The sequence below is a fragment of the Triticum dicoccoides genome, chromosome 3B (assembly GCF_002162155.2).
Source record: "Triticum dicoccoides isolate Atlit2015 ecotype Zavitan chromosome 3B, WEW_v2.0, whole genome shotgun sequence".
Taxonomy (NCBI): Eukaryota; Viridiplantae; Streptophyta; class Magnoliopsida; order Poales; family Poaceae; genus Triticum; species Triticum dicoccoides.
The window spans coordinates 704,515,162-704,538,019 of NC_041385.1; the positions used below are offsets into that span (position 1 = coordinate 704,515,162).

General features: G+C 45.4%; 2 pseudogenes; one reads left to right on the top strand and one right to left on the bottom strand.

Moving 5' to 3' along the window:
* The window catches only part of LOC119279838, a 31,871-nt pseudogene extending 26,466 nt beyond the window's left edge, over positions 1-5,405 (bottom strand).
* Positions 5,406-5,496: 91 nt separating this feature from the next.
* On the top strand, positions 5,497-21,825 carry LOC119281908 (annotated as a pseudogene).
* Positions 21,826-22,858: the final 1,033 nt, after the last annotated feature.

Below are 22,858 nucleotides of genomic sequence, written 5' to 3' on the forward strand. Positions count from 1 at the left end.
TTCCTTAGACCATGAGATTGTGCAACTCCCGGATACCGTAGGAATGCTTTGGGTGTACCAAACGTCACAACGTAACTCGGTGGCTATAAAGGTGCACTACAGGTATCTCCGAAAGTGTCTGTTGGGTTGGCACGAATCGAGACTGGGATTTGTCACTCCGGTTAATGGAGAGGTATCTCTGGGCCCACTCGGTAGGACATCATCATAATGTGCACAATGTGACCAAGGGGTTGATCACGGGATGATGTGTTACGGAATGAGTAAAGAGACTTGCTGGTAACGAGATTGAACAAGGTATCGGCATACCGACGATCGAATCTCGGGCAAGTACAATACCGCTAGACAAAGGGAATTGTATACGGGATCAATTGAGTCCTTGACATCGTGGTTCATCCGATGAGATCATCGTGGAACATGTGGGAGCCAACATGGGTATCCAAATCCCGCTGTTGGTTATTGACCGGAGAACGTCTCGGTCATGTCTGCATGGTTCCCGAACCCGTAGGGTCTACACACTTAAGGTTCGATGACGCTAGGGTTATAAAGGAGGTTTGTATGTGGTTACCGAATGTTGTTCGGAGTCCCAGATGAGATCTCGGACATCACGAGGAGTTCCGAAATGGTCCGGAGGTAAAGATTTATATATGGGAAGTCCTGTTTTGGTCACCGGAAAGGTTTCGGGTTTTATCGGTAACGTACCGGGACCACCGGGAGGGTCCCGGGGGTCCACCAAGTGGGGCCACTGGCCCCGGAGGCTTGCATGGGCCTAGAGTGGAAAGGGACCAGCCCCAGAGTGGGCTGGTGTGCCTCCCACCCTTGCCCAAGGCGCAGCTTGGAGGGGAGAGGGGAAACCCTAGGCGCAGATGGGCCTATAGGCCCACCCTAGGGCGCGCCCCCTCTCTCTCCCTCTTGGCCGCCCCCTCCAAGTCCCATCTAGGGCTGGCCGCCGCCCCCTAGGGGTGGAAACCTAGGTGGGGGCGCAGCCCCCTCTTCCCCTATATATAGTGGAGGCATTGGAGCAGCCCAACATATGAGTTTCTTCTCCTGTTGGCGCAGCCCTACCTCTCTTTCTCCTCATATCTCGCGGTGCTTGGCGAAGCCCTGCTAGACTACCACGCTCCTCCATCACCACCACGCCATTGTGCTGCTGCTGGACAGAGTCTTCCTCAACCTCTCCCTCTCTCCTTGCTGGATGAAGGCGTGGGAGACGTCACCGGGCTGTACATGTGTTGAACGCGGAGGTGCCGTCCGTTCGGCACTAGGATCTCCGGTGATTTGGATCACGACGAGTATGACTCCTTCAACCCCGTTCTTTTGAACGCTTCCGCTTAGCGATCTACAAGGGTATGTAGATGCACTCTCCTTCCCCTCGTTGCTGGTTTCTCCATAGATAGATCTTGGTGGCACGTAGGAAAATTTTGAATTTCTGCTACGTTCCCCAACAATAAAGATCTTCGTAGAATATGTAGGAACCAATATGGACATCCAGGTTCCGCTATTGGTTATTGACCGAGAATAGTTCTAGGTCATGTCTACATAGTTCTCGAACCCGTAGGGTCCGCACGCTTAAGGTTTCGATGACAGTTTTATTATGAGCTTATGAGTTTTGATGTACCAAAGGATCGGAGTCCCGGATGAGATCGGGGACATGACGAGGAGTCTCGAAATGGTCGAGACGTAAAGATTGATATATTGGACGACTATATTTGGAGTTCGGAAAGGTTCCGAGTGATTCGGGTATTTTTCGGAGTACCGGAGAGTTACAGGAATTCGCCGGGGAGTATATGGGCCTTATTGGGCCATACGGGAATAGAGGAGAGAGGCCTAAAGGAAGGAGGCGCACAGCCCCCCTCTAGTCCGAATTGGACAAGGGGTGCGGCCCCCCTTTCCTTCCTCCTCTCCCCCTCTTTCCCCCCTTACTCCTACTCCAACAAGGAAGGAGGGAGTCCTACTCCCGGTGGGAGTAGGACTCCCCTTGGCGCGCCCCTCCTAGGCCGGCCGCCCCCTCCCCCCTTGCTCCTTTATATACGGGGGCAGGGGGGCACCTCTAGGCACAACAACACAAGTTGATATACGGATCGTTCCTTAGCCGTGTGCGGTGCCCCCCTCCACCATATTCCACCTCGGTCATATCGTCGCGGAGTTTAGGCAAAGCCCTGCGCAGGTAGAGCATCATCATTGTCACCACGCCGTCGTGCTGACGGAACTCATCTCCGAAGCTTTGCTGGATCGGAGCCCGGGGATCGTCATCGAGCTGAACGTGTGCTGAACTCGGAGGTTCCGTACGTTCGGTACTTGGATCGGTTGGATCGTGAAGACGTACGACTACATCAACCGCGTTGTCATAACGCTTCCGCTTACGGTCTACGAGGGTACGTGTACAACACTCTCCCCTCTCGTTGCTATGCCATCACCATGATCTTGCGTGTGCGTAGGAAATTTTTTGAAATTACTACGTTCCCCAACACCCCAAGTCTGAGCGATGCTTTCTCCTTCGCGAGGCCAGAAATTATATATGTAATTACGATCACGATGAACAAGATGCATAGGATAGAACTTCTGGTGAAATTCCAACTTCAATCGCTTATAATTCCAAGATCTTGTATCATCACATAGCCTATACCATGTCAATGCATCTCCCTTCAAAGATAAAGGGAAGACCTTCCTTTTGAAAACATCATCGGGAATACCTGCAAGCTTAAATAATCCACATACTTCATCCAAAAAGATAAGGTGTAAATCGGGATGCAATGTTCCATCTCCTGCAAATGGATTACCTAGCAGTTTTTCTATCATACCCAAAGGAATCTCAAAGTGAATATTTTCATAAAGTTCAGTAGGTTGAGGAGCATCTCTTTGCTCTTCTGGTTGGGTTGAAGATACCCCAAACAAGCCCCTCAAAGGATTAGTTTCCATAGTGACAACTAACAGAAAATTTCAGCACACTATATGAATGTTTCCTTACCAAGTTCCACTCACCAAAAGTGCAACACTCCCCGGAAACAACGCCAGAAAAGAGTCTTGATGACCCACAAGTGTAGGGGATCTATCATAGTCCTTTTGATAAGTAAGAGTGTCGAACCCAATGAGGAGCAGCAGGAAATGATAAGCGGTTTTCAGTAAGATTTTCTCTGCAAGCACTGAAACTGTAGGTAATAGATAGTTTTGTGATACGATAAATAGTAACGAGCAACAAGTAAATAAAGTAAATAAAGTGCAGCAAGGTGGCCCAATCCTTTATGTAGCAAAGGATAAGCCTGGAAATTTTTTGATAATAATAAAGGAGGTCCCGAGGACACATTGGGAATTATCGTCAAGCTAGTTTTCATCACGTTCATAAGATTCGTGTTCGATACTTTGATAATTTGATATGTGGGTGGACCGGTACTTGGGTACTGCCCTAACTTGGACAAGCATCCCACTTATGATTAACCCCTATTGCAAGCATCGGCAACTACAAAAGAAGTATTAAGGTAAACATAACCACAACATTAAACATATGGATCCATATCAGCCCCTAACGAAGCAACGCATAAACTAGGGTTTAAGCTTCTGTCACTCTGGCAACCCATCTTCTACTTATTACTTCCCCATGCCTTACTCTAGGCCCAAATAATGGTGAAGTGTCATGTAGTCGACGTTCACATAACACCACTAGAGGAAAAGACAACATACATCTCATAAAAATATCGAACGAATACCAAATTCACATGACTACTAATAGCAAGACTTCACCCATGTCCTCAGGAACAAATGTAACTACTCACAAAGCACATTCATGTTCATAATCAGAGGAGTAATAATATGCATAAAGGATCTGAACATATGATCTTCCACCAAGTAAACCAATTAGCATCAACTACAAGGAGTAATCAACACTACTAGCAACCCACATGTACCAATTTGTGGTTTTGATACAAGATTGGATACAAGAGATTAACTAGGGTTTTGAGAGGAGATGGTGCTGGTGAAGATGTTGATGGAGATTGACCCCCTCCCGATGAGAGGATCGTTGGTGATGATGTTGGTGATGATTTCCCCCTCCCGGAGGGAAGTGTCCTCGGCAGAACAGCTCCGCCAGAGCCCTAGATTGATTCCGCCAAGGTTCCACCTCGTGGCGGCGGAGTTTCGTCCCATAAGCTTGCCCACAATTTTTTCCAGGGTAAAAGTGATGATATAGCAGAAGATGGATGCCGGAGGCCCACTAGGGGGCCCAGGAGATAGGGGGTGCACCCTATAGGGGGGGGGGGCTATCTCCTGGACAGGGTGTGGTCCCCCTGGCCTATTTCTTTCGCTCAGAAATTCTTATTAATTCCAAAAAGTTGTTTCGTGGAGTTTCAGGACTTTTGGAGCTGTGCAGAATAGGTTTCCAATGTTTGCTCCTTTTCCAGCCAGAATTCCAGCTGCCGGCATTCCCCTCTTCATGGTAAACCTTGTAAAATAAGAGAGAATAGCCATAAGTATTGAGATATAATGTGTAATAACAGCCCATAATGCAATAAATATTGATATAAAAGCATGATGCAAAATGGACGTATCAACCGTGCACCCCCGCTCATCCACGAGATCCACCGAGTCCAAATGTGAGCCGAGCACCACCTCCCCTCGACACGGCCTGAGGGTCGTCGGCGCCCGGAAACTGACAGCGAACGTGGCCGACCATCGCTGCAAAGCATACGCTCCCAGCGAGTCGCTAGAGAGACGTGACGACCCCGTCATCTCCCCCTGCTGTATCTGATGTCAGGCTTTGACCTCCGACACGACGGTGCATGCATGCATGGGCTTGATTTTTGGCTGCAATGCGCACAGGTGGTGTTAATGGTGACCCTCCTTGAATGAATGAGCACCACTCCAGTTTTGGGCTGCAATGCGCGCCGGCGAAGAATCCACCGTTGGGGCCGAGCCCCTCTGCAATGAGCCGGAGCGGCGTCTGTGCAAGCTCGTGCACCGCGGCGGAGTACTCGGCGAGGGAGCTCCAAGCTTCCCGGCTTGTCCGGCCACTGCCGGATGTGCTCGTCGGTGACGGGGTGGCAGGTGATTTTGAGTTAGTCGAGCCAATAGCGGTCCGTTTCGGTAAGTTCTCCTCTGCCGACATCTCGAAGAACCCCGCCGCCGCCTCGCAGAACCCCTGCACCACGTCCTCTGCCACGCCGTGGTTCACCACCTATAGAAAGATCAACCAGTCAGCTAGCTCAGCTCAAGCAACATAACTTCCATACCTAAGTGTGAATCAACCGACGTGCCTGGAAGATGCTGAACTCCTTGCAGGTCTTGATGATCTTGACGACGATCATGTGGCGCTGGCGATCGTCGGAGATGGCGGCATGGTGGAGGTCAATGACCGACATGGCTACATCGAAGCTGGGTCTGTTGTTGAGGAGTGAAGGGCGCTTCTCTGGGATGCGCCTGCGCCTACAACCAGGTGACCCGCGAGTGCTCCACTCCACCGGCGGCCTCACGAGCTTCGCGATGTCAGCCAACACCACCGACGGCAGGATGGAGCTCCTCCCGGAAGAGTCGTTCGCCGTCGTCGGCGCGTGCGCGCCGGGCAGCCTGCTGAGGTCGCTCCCCGCGGGCGCCACCGGCATTGCGGGGTTATCTCGGCGCCCTCGCTCGCTGCCATCGCAGTTCACCGCACAACGCGGTTTCGGAGCTAAGTTCGTCCCGTGCCTCCCCGACTTCGCGACCTTGGGCTACGGCGATGTGCCTCCGGACCCGTACTCACCCCGCTCCTCACGAACCCGGCGAACGCTGCCGGCTACTACATCCCTGTCAAGGGCATCTCTGTGTCGTGGCGTGAGGCCGACGCTCCAGCGACCCTGATTCGCGGCGCGCTCGACCTCGACGCCGCCACGGGCCGCGACGGCGTCGTGCTGAGCACCTCCATGCCGTACATGATCATGCGTCCCGACGTGTTCCGCGCGTTCGCCAAGGCATTCGACCTTGCCATTACCAGGTACCCATCCTTTCATCATGAACCACGGCGCTATCACAGGCAAGTATGCTAATTAAAATAGCTAAACTAAGCTCGCCGGCGCCGGAAATGGCGTGCAGGGGGAAGAATCCGACGAGCACGATGAAGCGGGTGGTGCCGGCGCCGAAGCCGTTCGAGCTACGTTTCTGCTCCGGTGCTCCCCCCTGGACTGAACGCTCGGCGCGTGAAACACAAGGATGGCTGAGATCTGTCAAAAACGATTCGTGAAGAGGAGCACGATCGACTTTCAATGTCCGCGTAGAGCACGCGTAGAGCCCGGTACGAGCCCGCACCAGCCCGATTACTTTTGTATGCTGAGGGTATACACGTATTATACGTGGGCGTTTCGGTTTCCCTTGTCACGTGCCTGTTGTCACGTGCTGCGGTCGTGGGCTAGCCGCGGGCCACGCCACGCACGAAAAATTCCAAAAATGTCCCATCCTATAAGAGGGGAGGGGAACCACCACCGGCCACATCCGCCCACCATTTCCCCCCAAATCGGCTCACTCCCTCCTTGTCTCCCCCTCTTCTCCATCGCCCCATCACCACACCTACTTGCTCAACCCCACCACCTACCTCTCTCCGGCGGGTTCTCTCAGGCTTCGATGGAGCAAGGTCGTGGCGCTGCCGCCGCTGCGCACGGAGATGTGGTCGAGAGCGCGGAGACCGCGGCAGATGCCGTCCAGGAAGTGGCCACCGTCGGCGGTGCGGGAGATGCTACACCCGCAGTCGCTGGATCGGTCCCTGCGGCGGCGGATCTGGTGGCGCAGGGGGTGGTGGGATTGGACTCCGTCGTGGCAGACCTGGTGGTGACGGCGTGTGGCAACGCACTGGATGTGGGTGCGGAGGCCAGCGACAAGCAGGTGGTGGATGTGGCAATGCTTCTCGTTCCCCTCCTTCCATACTTGTAGTAGATAAGCAGAAGATTGAGTAGATGGGTTTTTTTATAGTTGATTTGTGATTGATTGAGGCACCCCCTTCTACTTGTTAGGGTTTTTTGATTGAATGGCGAACCCCATTTCAGAGTTAGGGTTTGTTCTAGTTGATTCGTGCTTGAATGCTAGAGACATCATAATGAGAGTTAGGTTATTTCTATTAGAATCTGGATTGCCTCATTCCCCTCCTTTCATACTTGTAGTAGATAAGCAGAAGATTCAGTAGATGGGTTTTTTATAGTAGATTTGTGATTGATTGCGGCACCCCCTTCTGCTTGTTAGGTTTTTTTGATTGAATGGCGAACCCCATTTCAGAGTTAGGGTTTTTTCTGGTTGATTCGTGCTTGAATGCTAGAGACATCATAATGAGAGTTAGGTTATTTATATTAGAATCTGGATTGCCGCATGTGCTCAGATTCTGTTCTGTGCTGTATATGCTGTTATGCATATTCCCTTAGTGGGCACGATAGGGGCTGAGCAGCCACCTAGTGTATCTATTGAAGTTCATATTGTAGAAATGAGGTTTAAATCCTACTTTATGTGACAGAAGTGTATCAATTAATTGTTGAAATGAACACAGTATGTTTAACTACTGCGCAATTTTAAAATAGTTAGGAGTTTCACTTCATTATCCATAAACTAAAATTGTTGCTAGGTTTATTTTTGATCTGTAGGATTGTTGTAGTTATAAAGTAAACCATAAGTAGGTTTGGTAGACATGCAACTATGCGAGATGACCGAGTCATATTAAATTTATTATGCATAACTCCATGCATATATTTCACATGAAATAGTTTCACACCTAGCAATTACTTGTTGTCAATCACAATGGGTCACCGATATAGTTGCAGGGTATATCAAAGAATGTACTACCTCCATTGGCAGACTTGAGCACTCAAAAGATTATTGTTGGTGCCCAGGCTGGCATTATAGTTTGAAGGACCATAGCGAGCATGATCTAAAATTTTAGTTTGACCAAGCTATCATTGTAGAATGCTTGACCATTGGATATAGTTTAATTTTATGTTAAAGTATCATTTTAGGTTATTAGAAGCACATTGCAGATTGCTTGACCTTTGCATACTATGTTATGTAGTTAGTAGTATAGTTGAATTAATTACTTATATATATTGCAGAATGAGAAACCTGCTGGGAACAAGAGGAAGCTGGACATCGCTGGGTTCGACGACCCGTTTGATTCTGACGACGACGAGGAGGTAACCCCAAGCTGTTATTTGTCTGTTTATTAATCTATGTTCGATGTTGTTTGTTGATGATGCCCTATATGAATGCCTCAAAATAGGAATGTTATGTAGTTTATTCATTGATATCATAAAGTTGTGCTATTTGGTCATTAATTAGCTGTAAATGGCATATTTGTAGTCTTTGATCATGAAACCATATCTGGATGCACATAAATGGAAATATTGTGTTGTTTATCCATTGAATTATTCTAAAATGGAAAGTTTTGTTATACTTTTAATTAATTTCTCTGAAAGTTGTGATGTTTGTGCATTACTTAGCTGTAAATAGGATATCTGTGATGTTTTTTCATGAAACCATATATGAATGCATATGAATGAACTATTCTGTTGTTTATCCATTAAATTCTTCTAAATGGAACTATTCTGTTGATTGTGCATTAAGTAGCTGTAAATGGGCCATTATGTTTTTTGTTCATTACATTCCAGCAAATGGCAATTCTCTGATGTTTGTTAATTACATTACTCTAAATGGAAAGTATGTATTTATGCAAATCATTTGTATGTGCAGTACAACTCTGGAGATGAGGTGGAAAAGTGGAACCACAAGTCCTTCATTGAGCATGAAGCCAATAAGATCAAGGAGAAGGGGAAGGCGGTGTACTACAAGTGGGGCAAGTTCAGGTGCCCATACTGCACCACTAAGCCAATTCCCAAGGATGGGCTGTATGAGCACCTTATGTCGCATGCACGCGGTTTAACCAAGAGTGGGAGCGACATGAAGATTAGGGCAGAGCATGCAGCCCTCCTGAAGGCTATGGGTCCCATCTAGTCACCCTCTGTGAAGTTGGTAGTGGTACTAATCATCAATATAGTTGATGATGTTTAACTTTTGCGCTAGTATGGTTGTGAACTGTGAATCTGGAAGGTGGAAGTGTTTGTGAACTGTTAAGTAGTATGACAGACTATTAAGTAGTATGGCAGACTCTTAAGTATGACAGAGACTTAATTAATCTAGTATGTCTCTGAAGTATGTCAACTGTCTACTTTGTTGCAGTGTTTATATTCTGATGCTGCAATGATCACAGTAGGTGCTTCAATGTTGCTTGACTGATGAGACATGCTGCATACAGTGGGCATGTGCTTGGTAATGGTGTGTGCAAATAATAAACCTTATCTACATAGGATAGATAGTAAAAACATTGACTTGAGGTTTTCATAAGTTAGCATGATCGAATCTTCCATTACAAATATATTATTGAATTTAGAAAATGTTGAAAATCATTTTTTGTCAATGTTCTTAAGTTAGCATGATTGAATATTCCATTTCAAATATATTATAGAAAATTGAAAAATGTTGGAAATCCTTTATTGTCAATGTTCATAAGTTAGCGTGATTGAATATTCCATTTCAAATATATTTTTAAAATTAGAAAATGTTGATTTTTTTTGATAATGTTCATAAGTGAGCATGATTGAATATTCTATTTGAAATATATTATAAGAATTAGAAATTTTTGAAAATCTTTTTTTGTCAATGTTCATCAATTAGCAAGATTGAATGTTCCATTAATAATATATTTTAAAAAGTGGAAATTTTGGAGGTGGTCGATAAAATCAGCGCCTTCTGGAGGGACCATTTGGTCTAGCTTACATGGTGATTTTTTTGCACCAACTCCTAATCACACAAATTTTCTTTTACATGGTGACCCACATGTGCCAAACATGGCTATGAAAGAAAATTTGGAAAAAAGAAATTTTACAATGCACCCTTGAGGTATAGACCGATGTTTGGACCAGTCAGTCTATAGGTCATTATAAATTCAAAGAAAATTCAAAAAATATAAATCCTTGGAAACCTAGCTTAGTTTGTGCAAGAGATCATGTGTGCAAAAGTTTAGTTGATTTGGAGGTGGTCGAAAAAATCACCGCATTCCGAAGGGGCCATTTGGTCAATTAAGCCAGTTTTTTGAACAAAGGTGATTTTTTCCACCACCTCCAAATCACACAAATTTTCTTGTACATGGTGACCCACATGTGCCAAACATGGCTATGAATGAAAATTTGGAAAAATAATATTTTACAATGCCCCCTTGAGGTATAGACCGATGTTTTGACCAGTCAGTCTATAGGTCATTATAAATTAAAAAAATTTCAAAAAAATACAAAACCTTGGAAACCTAGCTTAGTTTGTGCAAGAGATCATGTGTGCAAAAGTTGAGTTGATTTGGAGGTGGTCGAAAAAATCACCGCATTCCGGAGGGGCCATTTGATCTAACTTAAGCTAGTTTTTGAACAAAGGTGATTTTTTTCACCACCTCCAAATCACCCAAGTTTTCTTGTACATGGTGACCCACATGTGCCAAACATGTCTATGAAAGAAAATTTGGAAAAATAATATTTTACAATGCCCCCTTGAGGTATAGATCGATGTTTTGACCAGTCAGTCTATAGGTCATTATAAATTTTAAAAAATATAAAACCTTGGAAACCTAGCTTTGTTTGTGCAGGAGGTCATGTGTGCAAAAGTTGAGTTGATTTGGAGGTGGTCGAAAAAATCACCGCATTCCGGAGGGGCCATTTGGTCTAACTTCAGTCAGTTTTTTGAACAAAGGTGATTTTTCCCACCACCTCCAAATCACCCAAATTTTCTTGTAGATGGTGACCCACATGTGCCAAACATGGCTATGAAAGAAAATTTGGAAAAATAATATTTTACAATGCCCCCTTGAGGTATAGACCGAGGTTTTGACCAGTTAATCTATAGGTCATTATAAATTCACAAAAATTCAAAAAAAATATAAAACCTTGGAAACCTATCTTAATTTGTGCAAGAGATCATGTGCGCAAAAAGTTGGGGGGGGGGGTCATCTTATGCATGCCGCCGCCACATGCACCATGTACAAGCCGGACCATTCGGGTCTGCCGGAGGGCAAGTCTGAAAGAGGTTTTCCTTGCCGGTCCCACCAAATGATCCCAAACTTTATGCACACCCTACCATGACCATGGCATGCATGTGGAAGGAGAATTCGTACACCACGACCTCATTTTTGTTGAAATCCCATTAATAGCCATGTGTGCAAATGAGCATGTGTAAAATTTACTAGGTGTTTTGAAGGTAGAAACATTAACTTGGCAGATATGCAAAAAAAAATGTGCATTGAATGCAAGTGAGCATGTGTAAAATTTAGTGTGTGATTTGAAGAACAGGAGAATATGCCAAAAACACATGGCAATATGCCAAAAAAAAGTGCCCACCTACCAGAGCAGGAGAATTCATACACCACGGCCTGCATACGACTAGGAACCCAGCCGTTCATGGGCCAGGATGCATGCCCTTGGTGCTGAATATCTGTGCTGCTAGTAGGCCCCACGGGGCAGAGGGGACGGGAGTTAGGCAATGTACTGCCTGCATATGATAGAAGCTTGGGAGGGGAGTCGCAGCCGGGTATATAAACCGGTGGAGCGCTCTCTCGCTTGGCGAGGTGGGACTAAACTCCCACCACCCCACGGCTGTGCGCTCTCTTGCTGTGTGCTGCGTTGTGCCCTGCGCGGCTCTGCCTTGGGCCCAATTCGGGCGGGCTGGCCAAGGGCAGCCTTACCCGTGTTGCGCTGATTTGTTTTATAAATTACTTTGTTTATCACTTCTTAACTCCAAAATTTATTTTCTTGTTTATATTTCTAATATTTAAAATCAAATCTCTTTTTTCTATATTATTTCTAACAGTGTTTACTAAAATAAAATAAAAGTATGCCAAATTTTGTTCTGTTTTATTTCATTTGTTCGTTCTCTTTTTTATATTGATAATATTTACGAAATATAAACTAAAATGGTGTGTTTTATTTCAATTCTTCATTCTAATATTTCTTATCTTTATTATATTTGAAATATTTTTAGTTTGTAAGATAAAATGTACTGTTTTATTTCACTTCTTCATTCTAATATTTGTTCTCTTCTTTATATTTGAAATATTTTCAAAATGTAAGATAATATGTTGTCTTTTCTTGCACTTATTCATTCAAATTTTTCTTCTGTTTTCTATATTCTCCTCTTTTCTTTGTTCTGACAATTATAAATTGAAATAATGTATGCTATAATGTTGTCTTTTATTTCACTTTTCATGGTTGTCTTTCGTAATTATAAATTTTCTTTTCTGTTTCATACTTGAAATATTATTAAATCAAATCTAGTTGGGACAATCGCATGTGTGCCTCCACTTGCAGCATGTACTAGAAGCAGGTTTTTCTTCTCGGTCTCACCAATGGATACCAAACTTTATGCACACCCTGTGATGAGCATAGCAAGCATGCATGGCAACTATCGTTCATTTCCGACACTCGATGCATTTTGTAGGTGTTTTGCATCGACCCTATAACAGTGCCCTGATGTGACGCAACGTGCGTATTGTGTCCGAATTCGTGCACACCTTGCCTGGGGGACCACATTGGCCATGCCCATGTGCTCCCAAAAGGTTGGGGTCATCTCATGCATTCCTCCACATGAACCATGTACAAGCCGGACCATTCGGGTTTGCCGGAGGGCAAGTTTGAAAGAGGTTTTCCTTGCCGGTCGCACCAAATGATCCCAAACTTTATGCACACCCTACCATGACCATGGCATGCATCTGGGAGGAGAATTCATACACCACAGCCTCATTTTGTTGAAATCCCATTAATAGCCATGTGTATTACATGTAAGTGAGCATGTGTAAAATTTATTATGTGATTTGAAGGTCAAAACATTAACTTGGCATATATGCAAAAAGAAAATGTGTATTGAATGCAAGTGAGCATGTGTATAATTTAGTTTGTGATTTGAATATCAAAACACCTAGCAATATGCGAAAAAAGTGCCCACCTACCAGAGCAGGATAATTCATACACCACGCCCTGCATACGACTAGGAACCCAGCAGTTCATGGGACAGGATGCAGGCCCGTTGTGCAGAATATCTATGCTGCTAGTAGGCCCCACGGGGCAGAGGTGACTAGAGTTAGCCAATGTAATGTCTGCATATGATAGGAGCTTGGGAGGGGAGTCGCAGTCGAGTATATAAACCGGTGCGGCGCTCTCTCGCTTGGTGAGGTGGGACTAAACTCCCACCACCCCACGGCTGTGCGCTGCGCTTCGCCCTGCGCGGCTTTACCTTGGGCCCAATTTGGGAGGGCTGGCCCAGGGCAGCCTTACCCGCGGCGCACTGATCTGGCCCAGGGCTGCCTTGGGCCCAATTCTAATATTTCTTATCTTTGTTATATTTAAAATATTTTTAGTTTGTAAGATAAAATGTTCTGTTTTATTTGACTTCTTCATTCTAATATTTGTTCTCTTCTTTATATTTGAAATATTTTCAAAATGTAAGATAATATGTTGTCTTTTATTTCACTTATTCATTCTAATAGATCTTATCTTTTTTATATTTGAGTTGTTTTTTTAAATGTAAGATAATATGTTGTCTTTTATTGCACTTATTCATTCAAATTTTTCTTCTGTTTTGTATATTCTCCTCTTTTCTTTGTTCTGACGGTTATAAATTTAAATAATGTATGATATAATTTTGTCTTTTATTTCACTTTTCATGGTTGTCTTTCCTAATTATAAATTTTCTTTTCTGTTTCATACTTGAAATATTATTAAATCAAATATAGTCGGGACAATCGCATGCATGCCTTCACACGCACCATGAACTAGAAGTAGGTTTACCTTCCCGGTCCCACCGAATGATCCCAAACTTTATGCATACCCAATGATGATCATGGCATGCATGCATGACAAGTATCGTTCATTTCCGACACTCGATGCATTTTCTAGGGTTTTTCCGGCGAAAAAACCCTACAACACTACCCTCACATGGTCCCGAAAGTTGGGGTCATCTCATGCATGCCTCCACATGCACCATGTACAAGCAGGACCATTCGGATCTGCCGGAGGGCAGGTCTGAAAGTGGTTTTCGTTGCCGGTCCCACCAATTAGCAAGTCATAAATAGGACAACATTTAATCATACATATTTGAAATGAATTTGAAAACTATGAGAAGAAGTGATATGGAATTATGAAACATGAAAAAACAATTAGGAATAAGAAGGAGAAAACATAAAATAACAGGAAAACCAAATTAAAAGGGAAAGAGGAACAATACATTTGAATATATAATATTGCAGAAATGATAGAGATACTATTAATATTGTTGAACATATACAAGTATACAATAACTAATAGGTGTCACAAATATTTTTTATTGAGGGAAGAACCAATGATATTTATTTTGAGAAAAAAACAATGTAGAGGTAGGTGGGCCGGCCCAGACCGCAAATAACTGTCGGATCCATATTGTGGGGGCCCACCACGCTGTGCTTTCCATGCACGTCGATCACATGCACGTCGATCACGGGAGTAGATGCCGTTCTGTTACACAATTCCGGATCGTGCTAATCCATATGTTCCTAATCCCTATGATTGAGGAGCACGTTCAGCCTCGATTCAACGGAGGAAAATATAGATCGCGAGATTGTCCACAGGGAAGTTACGACGACCTAGGAGACGACCTCGTATATAATCTCCACCTGCTCGCACATGTCATTGTCTAGATCTCCTCCTGCCGGCGAGTCGTCGATAGCTCCGTCCGCCACATCCCACACGCCACAAAAACCCCGAGAAGATCAAGGTCGTCCGCACATGCTGGCCTCCCTCGACGAACTACGTCGACAACGCATCACCGACTTCTTTCATCTTCGTCGACCGATCAAGTAAGTTGTCCTCCTTACCTCGCGCCTTCATAGCAAGCTAATTCCTCCGTCTTTTTGCTTTCATGGGCTTAGGTTTACCACATATTTTCAACTAGCTAGTATCGAGTTAGGTCAAACCCTGGGTCCTGGAAGCAGGTGAGGCGGATTCGGTGGAACAGGAGGCAGCGGCGGCGGATCGAGTGGAACAGGGGAGGGGGGTTTCGTGGGCGGCGGAGGGCCGGGAGAACCGACGGCTAGGGTTTCTTCAGTGCTACACTTTGGTGGCAAAAAGGTAAGTTCTTTACTGTTGTTCTTTGCATCCCAACATTGTCGCCCACAAATCATGACCCATGGCCCTTACAAGCTCCATCTATTTGGTCATCAGGAAACTCCGGGTGGCCGTTGTGCATAAATGCAGACAATTTTGACAGCGCATTAGTGGGTTGTGTGTTTGAGGTTAGTGTACTAAGCATGATCTTCAAACTAGTACTGCTACTGCGGTCAAGCTGCAAAAAAGTTCAGTGTTTAACGCTTGCAGTGACAAGTTCAATTATAAATTGACTTGAATTGCTCATGATTTATTTGGGATGATGTCACTTCTGAGTATGTTGAATGGTTTGATGGGGAGTGGGATAGCAAAGCAAAGTCAGTCATTAAGTATCTTGCCATGAAGAACAAGAAACTGGAGACTAAGATTACATAATATGAAGCTGAAATTAAAAGGAATGAGAAAGAAAAGAGGGCAATGGTTAAGATGCACAAGGAAATATTGCTCTATAGGGATAGGATTTTAGGATTTGGAGGTCTTCTATATCTTGGCCTGCTTGCCACTATGATTCCTGTCATAGTTACCAAGTAGATTGTTCATAAAGTTATTGACATGATGAAATCCTGATGAATTATTTGCTATTCAGTTTATGGGCAAAGTGTAATAGACATTGCAGCAGAAATAACATGGGGCCATCATGATTGGTAAACAATGCACTTTTGGCATGTTCTACATTTGGCAGACACTACACTTTTGTCATGTTCTATATTTGGTGAGTGATGCACATGGGCACATCACATAGCAACACTACTGATTTGTGCAGCAGCCCACTTCATTGTCTTGTTGCAACATAGGAGCAACGTCTAGCAGCACCTACACCTTTGATTCAACACTGAAGAAAAACAACAGTACATATTCAATATTCTGAAATTTAACTGAACTTCACACTTAGGGTAAGCAGTAGATATTCAGTTCTTTAGCCACAAAGAACCTGACCAAACCGTACCGATTGCATAACTTATATAATTACCTAGAGAAAAGCACACCTAACCAACAACAAGCCCAAAATAATGCTAACTTATATGCTGAAACATATAACAGCATACCTAACTTAAGATAACCAGCAGCTTCCTCCTCAGTCAGCAATTGTGCCCATCTTCACTTCTTCAGAAATTTGAGGCGGCGTGAGCGACGCACCACACACGGAGAAGCCTTCTTCTTGACCGCCGTCCTGTTCGACAGCTGCGCCACCGGATCCTAAGCCACTTGATCCTGAGCCACCTCCTCTTCTTCCACCTTCACTATGTCAGGGTGGAGGGGAAGGAGCTCGGCGTCGATGGGCATTGTCTTGCCACCCTCGACGGTGATCGGCGCTACCATCTGCACGGCGTCCTCCTCGCCCTCCTCATGGTCATCAGGGATGAGCAGTACCTCGTCCACGTCGTCCTTCACGATGTTAGAGCCCAACGGCAGGACTGGCTTCGGCACGTGGCGGACCTGGTAGTCCGGGCTCACGGGCGCAAGGAGAGTGAGCTCAACGTCGATGCGCTTCGCCCTCGACGCGACGCGTGCTGGATCTGGCCGCAGCATCATGATGGTGGAGCGGTACATCCACCACCTTGCGCGCTGAACAGGGGAGTCGCTCAGTGTGGCCTCTCGCATTGCCCAGGCCAGGAGGAGAGCCGGCGGGACACCGCAGCCGTAGGGGAAGGCGCGTTTCTTATCGGCGTCGGTGAGGACTTTGACGAGGCCACGCGTGAGGTTGACCAACATCTCCGTGCTGGGGAACCAGCCGCACACCTCCGCCAACTGGGCGCGCCACCCCTCGTCATCGCCGGCGAGCTCCATCATCGCTCTCTGCCAGCCGAGGCTTTTCTCCACGGAGGCGGTTGCAGCGGTCGCCGGCGAGGGTTTTCTCGATCTACTGTAGGTGGGGATAAGGGGAGTTCGGACCGGCGTGCGAGGTAGGTGGGTGAATGTGTGGTGGGGAGTGGTAAGTTTCTTATTTAATGGTTGTTAGGACGTGGGGAGGGGAAATGTACAATTCTGTCTACCATGTATAACTAATTTATTTAGGTCGGATTTTGTTGTTTATTTAGAGATGTAAAAATTTGACACTCCCACTAAACAAAGTGCCGATCGAGTTGCTACAACTAAATGATGCCCCGCGCGTTGCTGCGGGAACCGTGTTAAAACCAATGCATAAATGAGTGCTTAAAACCAATGAAAACAAATGTAAGAGTTTTACATATTTAAAATGATAAAACATAAAAGAAGTGTGTGTGGCAAAATGATGTATAAAAGAGAAAAAAATCCCCACAAAAAGAAGACATGATTGATGAAGTGGCGTTGTTTGAGTTGATAGGTTAATGCAAAAAATGCATGCATGCGTTAGGAAAAAAAGACATGCATGACAATGAGGTGGCATAATTTACATTAATGCAAAAAGTAACTTATGAGCACATGCAAGATTCCTTGATGCCACACAATTTTGATCGGAAGGCTGTAAATAATTGAGGTGATATGGAAGCACGCATGTGTAGACAAATCTAGTAGTGGGGGCTAGCTATTTAGGTATAGAAGATATATAGGATCCAAACATGATGTTAAACGTCGAACTAAATTTGATGTCATAATGTGAAAATGATATACTGTCCTGTTCACTCGATTCATCCGTAAAATATTGAAGCAAGTGTTCTACTCTTCTTCCTTCTCCACTGTTCTGCACATCATAGAAGACAAGATAAGTTAATGAATGATAAATTTTTCAATAATCCACAATGCATACAAACACTTACTTCTGATTTAGTTTGCATTTCTTGCTACGTTTAGTGTGTCCTAGCAATTTGCAAGCGCCGCACCGGGTTTTCAACTCATCAAAAGAGAGTGGTCTACCGTTTTTCGAGACAGGGCGGTTCTCATCTACCTTTGTTGAACCTTTGCTTGACACTTTCATAGGATCTTTAACTGCGACCATGTTGTCTTCATCATCGTCTACATATTCAACTGCACACTTACTGAAGTCATTTGTATTCTTGCTCAAATTTCCCTGTAGCAGATCATACTCATGACTCTTAGCTATCACAGCCTACAAACTATCCTGTAACTGATCCCACAAAGCTGGGTGTTTGCATGCCGCATGCATAGCTTCTGACGCTAACACACTGACCTGGCTATATTTCATTCTTTCCTCTGCCCCAGTCCAACCATATCCCAACATATCGCTTGTGCACCTCGCGGACAGTCCCAACCTTGCTTGTTTTGTCAACCGAACAAGAACTAAACACTATGGTATTTCAGATATGTTCAAGTACTTCAGTACGTGGAATATGTGTTTGCAAGGTAGACCCTTTTGAATCATTCTTCTGCAGCTGCACCGTATAGGTTCTGTGGAATTTACCGGTGTATACTCCACCCAAAAACGGCTATTCCGGTTATTCTTCCAGGCCACGATGTACTCCTGTGATCCGTCTCCCAGCTTAATTTCTACAATCTCCATGCCATCAATTTTTCTAAGATCATCTTGCAACATATAGAAGTTTGCTGGAGTGAAGACGTGAGAAGCAACTATCTCAAGTTCCCTCGAGCTAGTAACTGGCACCGGTAAACTCCGTGAGGCCGTGCAGTCATCTCGCACCTTGTTTTCACGGATACGTACAACGACGTTCTCATCATATCCACCAGGGTTATTTCACCATCTAGGTGGAGGTGAAGGCATGAGTTTAGGCTTTCACTCTGTTGGTTGCTTTTCATGCCAAGCCAAAACCCCTCTGTCAGATAAGCCGCGGCCCACAGTCTCCTCTTCTTATACATCCATCTCAACCATGTTATTGTCTTTTCCGACTGCCATCTTTTGGTAAACGCGCGCCATCTCTCCTCAAACATGGCCGTGGACGTGCTGTAGTACAGAAGAGTTCGGAACTCCTTCGAGGACTTGGGACTGAGGTGAATCTTCATATTTTTTCTATATGCCACGTACATATACGGTGCCACATGTCTGGCAAGACTTCGCGAATTGCCTTGATCATTGCAGCGTCGGCGTCTGTGATTACACTCTTTGGCATCTTTTGACACATGGACCTCAAAAAAGTCTGCAGCAGCCACACGTATGTCTGTTCGGTCTCGTCCGAAACTATGGCACAACCAAAAACAGTGGTCTTCCAGTGATTGTTAAGACCAACAAAAGGTATGAATGGCATACCATAGCGGTTCATCTTGTACGTGCTGTCAAATACAAGCACGTCGCCGAAGTCCTTATAGTCATGACAAGACTGGGAGTCACACCAGAACATCCTATTCAAGTGTTCTTCCTTATCTAGCATGTACTCGAAAAAGAAGCTAGGATCCCTCTGTTTTCTATTGGCCATGCTGCCTATGGCTGTGGCAGCATCACCTTTTGAAAGCAGCTTCCTCTTCTCCCTGGCACAAAGGTTGTATATTTCACGCCTGGTAAAACCAACACCGCCATACCATACATGTTTGCTGATGAGGGAATCCATCATGTCGTGAATTCTAATCCCTGCAGCTCCCATGGACATTATCTCATGCTTCTGGAACTCTTTGATTTTTCTGTGGGACCAAAGAAAAGGTACCTCGTCCGGTCCTGCCAACATATGGCTATGCTTGTCCTCAAAACTTGAAACATACCAAACCCCACGTTTTTGGTCAAGCTTGACGGTCAGGTGTGCTTCGCAAAAGCAGCGTGTCTCGGCTCTGAGCCTACGGCTATGCCCTTCCTCGGTTAGTAACTTGTTGTCATGTTTCCCTTGTCTGGAACAAACAAACTTCCTATAACGCATAAGATGTGCATCGGTTTTTGTATACCTGGCCTTATTCTTTCTAATGCTGAAACCATTAACTCTAGCATAGCTGTTGTAGAAATCATACGCAACATCGTGAGTCATAAAAGTCATGTCCATTATCTGCATGAACATATCCCTCTTATCATCTGCACTGACAGTATCTTGGACATTTATTACCCCACCATCTTCTGTCACCTAAACAATCAAAACATAGCCATGAAAACTATTTTGTATGGTTTAACATTACTTTCATAGAACATTGATTACACAAATACCTCACTCATGATGACCGATGACTGCGAATCCCCAGAATCAGGTGCATCTGATGATTCGTCGTTAAGGCATGTCTCTGCGTCGGATTCACCGTAATAGTCGTACGCAAATACAACACAAATACATAATTACTTATCATATAATATTCCAGAATGAATTCAATTTGCATGCCAATAAATTTTTTCACTTACGTACTTGACTAATGTAATCTTCATTTGAGAGCTCCGAATTGTTGTCCTAACCATCATCATGCTCATCCATCTACAAATTTTCAACACAAAAATATAATGTTGTCGGATGGCACCAAAAAATTACAACATGATAATGCCACTCACATTAAAATCTCCCCATTCCTTCCCATTCTCTGACTGATCTCCAAGATCTGAATATTTATCATCTGACCAATCTTCTATCCAGTCTTTCATCAGTTCTCCAAACTCCATGTCTACCATCATATCAGTTAACTCCTCGTCCGCCATTTCCTACAACAAATGATGAAAGCATTATCAATGATGAAATATCAACACATAGCACACGATCACGGATGTTATGTAAACAACCCCAACCGAGGCCGTTCAGATCTGCCAAACCAAGTCAGGAAGATAGCCACGGCACCCGTCGTGATCACTTTCAATCGCGAGGAGCAGCACTACAAACCCTAGCTAGATCTGTGATTACCTCTGCCGTCGGATACCTAGGTTAGCCGCCACATCAAATAATGATGGTCCTGGTGGACACAGCCAACGGCAACCAACGCTACGTGAACCCTACACTGAAGAAACCCAGATCACGAGCTGCAGCACTACCGGAACAAGATCCACGATCGCATGCGCCGGCGGGTAGGTAGGTTACCCGCCCCGCTATTTTGACCACTATCTCTGACGGCGGCAGTTCGTTCGATGTTGCCGCTAGCGAGACTAGAGGGGTGCGGGGGGATGCGGGATGCGGTACCTGTGAGCGCTGGAGATCTGTGAGCGCTGGAGATTCACGACGTTGCCGCGCCCGCTGTCCGACGAGATCGCCGGCGACGAGATAGCCGCGCGCCGCTGGAGATCTACCGCGTGAAGTATGGAGCTGCGTGAATGCTCGCGAGATTGATGGAGCTGCGCGAATGATTGGATCCGGCAGGTCCTACGTGGTCGTGGGATCGTGTGTGTTTTTTCGGACCAGGATACTGTACGTATACGGTCTGGGCTATACAAGGCTTGGCAGGGCTAGACAGAGCTTGGATCTGGGCTACGGCGGGCCAGAAAAAAAACTCACGGGGACAAAAATACCCCTTCGAAATTAGGTTAGGGGGAGCACCGGAGCAGGGCTCGTGCTACAAGGGCGGGTTCTGGATGCTGAAGCGGCCGGTGAGCCGCGACGTGCCGCGCATCAACCTGGAACTGGGCGACGGCGCCACGGGGAACTGGACGCTGTTCAACGACAACTACATGGTGAAGGTGGACGGGGCGACGTGCCTGGCGATCCTGCCGATGGTGCCCGGCGGCATGCCGGTGGAGGGCGAACCGGCGGTGGTGGTTGGCGGGAAGCAGCTGGAGAACAACCTGCTGGTGTTCGACCTGGAGAAACAGGTGCTCGGGATCAGCATGCTGCTCGACTCGCGCTTGTCCAGTTGCAGAAGCTTCAGTTTCTTCGGAAACTAAACATTTTGCAGTCACTTCAATTTCAGAAGCACCAGTTTCACCGTGCTTGTGTAGTTGTAATAAACGTGTATCTTTTGTACTCTTCGAGCGTTGGACCATATGTATGTGCAACTTGTGTGTCCATCTACCCCGCAAAAAAAAACTTGTGTGTCCATCTGTGCAACTGACAGAAATTAGCCTCGCCTCGCCGTACTGCTGCAGAGACACAAATGGAGCCCGTGACGTGGTTCAACGTACCCTGCTGCATCGGGACTTGCGTGCGTGTGTGCGCGCGTGTATACTACGTGCACTCCGCACGTACTACGAACGTCCAAAATCAAGAAAACATACATACAATCTTCTTCTTCTTCTTCTTCTTTCTCAGCCAGTGTTAAATATTCGTGCAGCCGGAATCCTTTTCTTATTTCATCCTCAAAAAGAACACATTCTCACAGCCAAGTCCTTAGAATTTTGCGGTTGACACCCTAAAGTTTTCGTTTTCTTACAAACAAGTCCAAATTTTTGACAAGTCGCATGAGTTTTTGCCGAAAATTTCGGTGGCATAACCATTTGGAAGAACGTACCTCGCCGTCAACATCGAACCTCCATTGTCGACGATGAGCAACTTAACTTGTTTCTCCTCAAATGGACACACAGTTCAGAATTAAACCGAGCTTCAACTCCCACGCATGTAGGATGCATACATAGCAAACACATGCATCATCCCAGATTAATTAATGCAGCACACCCTCAACATCCTACCGAATCATCAAAAAAATTTCAAGGTTTCAACTCAACACAGCCATGCATGTATTTCACATCCAAGCAAGGCCTATGCACCAGTGCAGAAACTTCCATGGCATTGTTTTCTTCTTTTATCATGGCAACTTACTCTTGTGACATACGCAGCAGCTAACTCTATTTGCATTCTACCACACTGTCAAGCAAATGAAGAAAGCAATAGCGAAGATTACAACAACAACAATAACAAAATGACGGAATGGTTCCTTGGTGATCTATGAAAGTAAGGATCACTATATATGTTTGCCAAAAG